The sequence below is a fragment of the Schistocerca serialis genome, unplaced genomic scaffold (genome assembly GCF_023864345.2).
Source record: "Schistocerca serialis cubense isolate TAMUIC-IGC-003099 unplaced genomic scaffold, iqSchSeri2.2 HiC_scaffold_1209, whole genome shotgun sequence".
In the NCBI taxonomy this organism is placed as follows: domain Eukaryota; kingdom Metazoa; phylum Arthropoda; class Insecta; order Orthoptera; family Acrididae; genus Schistocerca; species Schistocerca serialis.
The window spans coordinates 38,109-40,000 of record NW_026047413.1 but is presented as its reverse complement, the minus strand read 5'-3'; positions in this window follow the sequence as shown (position 1 = coordinate 40,000).

Sequence of the window (1,892 nt, the reverse complement as noted above, 5' to 3'; positions counted from 1 at the left end):
AAACAGGAGGAGGCTGAGCTCCCCTGCACCATACACCTCGAAACCCTCTCAGGTCCCGGCGGCGCGCAGCGCCGTCCTAAGTACTTGGTCGGGTTCGAGAGAGGCGCAATCGCCCGGGGTTTGGCGAGTAGACGCTTTAGGTGCGACCACCCGTGCTCCCAACTGAGCTTGCCGCTGCCGACAGAGGCCCGGGAGCGTGCTGTCGTGGCATTGCCGGCGGGAGACAACACGCGCCACCTACGGTGACCGGCAGCTCCAACGCCAGCGCCACAGAAGGACAAAAGCCCCACTTGGGTGCCGAAGCGAACTCTCCCAGCACAGCGCACGCGCCAACACGTCCGCACAGCTGCGATACAAACCACCTGCGAGAACCGCAGAGGCGACCGAGCAGCAGACGGCGTCGCGGCGCCGAGCGCCGGGCGGCGGCGCATCCTCAGCGCACACAGTCCTCAATCGGACCAGCACACTGCAGATGTCCACCGCGCTTCGCACCGGGCCCGCGAGGACCTACTTTGGCCGCACGGCGCCGCGTGCAGGGTGCGCCGGCGCGCAGCTGCGCCGCCTGCCGCCTCCGTCGGCCGGCGCGCCTGCCACTGGCCGCCCCCACCAGCCGGCTGTAGCGCGTGCGCCCACGCACCGCGCGGCCAGCACGCCGGGAGGCCCCCCCTCACCGGCCGGGGACGGTCCCACCCAGCCACCGCCGCGTATCGCTTCACACCCAGATGCCATTCACGTTCGTGGGCATGGTGGGTATCGCTGGAACAACCGGTTGGTAGCTCAACCGATCGTCGCCATCACTGATTCACCTCTAGCGAGAACAACCGCACCACAACGGTTTACCAGTTGTTCATTTGCGTAACGTCACCAGCAAACGTAGGCGTCCATCGCCATTTGCAAATTCAACGATTGTTGCATGCCTGTGTCAGGTGTCACGACACACTATGTCTGCCCACATACACGCAACAACATGTGCACGCTTCGCGAACACGTGGAAGGTGGCCCCCGTACGTATGCGATGTCCATTGCGCGAACGACTGTCAACCGGCCTCTGTCGCATGTCGCAGATGTGGAACGCAGTGCACCATGCTATCACGGTGTGTGAGAAGAGACGACTACGTCTGACAACACGCGCCACTACATCAACAGACGGCTCATGCTGATCGCCATCCAGGGCATACCACACTGCAATCCAGCTCTTATAGGGAGACGACACGTAGCTGAGTGCACAACATTTGGACCGCATGGTTCGCCGTTGTTGGCGCAGTCGTTGTACGGTCACATGTACCACGATGTATCATTCAGTACATGAGGACCAATGTGCAGTACAGTGTGTGATTTGGACGTACAACATCAGCGGACAGTTGACACAGGCCGTACCACAGCGTAGGCTAAGTGCTTCGCCATGCGAATGCCAATGAACAACTGCAAATGCCAATGAACAACTGCAAAGGGCATTGAGCATGTACGTCCTGCTGCCATCCACATTACAGTGTATAGCTGCAAGGTGTTTAACATGAAGCGATACACTGGGGACCGGGCAGTGCGAGTAGCAAACTATATTGCGGGGGTTGCAGTTAGGCAACACTACACTAATTTAACGCGTCGTATGACAATTACAGAGCAGGTTAAGGCCCAACGTGTGTTGGGTTAAGGCCCAACGTGTGTTGGGTTAAGGCCCAACGTGTGTTGGGTTAAGGCCCAACGTGTGTTGGGTTAAGGCCCAACGTGTGTTGGGTTAAGGCCCAACGTGTGTTGGGTTAAGGCCCAACGTGTGTTGGGTTAAGGCCCAACGTGTGTTGGGTTAAGGCCCAACGTGTGTTGGGTTAAGGCCCAACGTGTGTTGGGTTAAGGCCCAACGTGTGTTGGGTTAAGGCCCAACGTGTGTTGGGTTA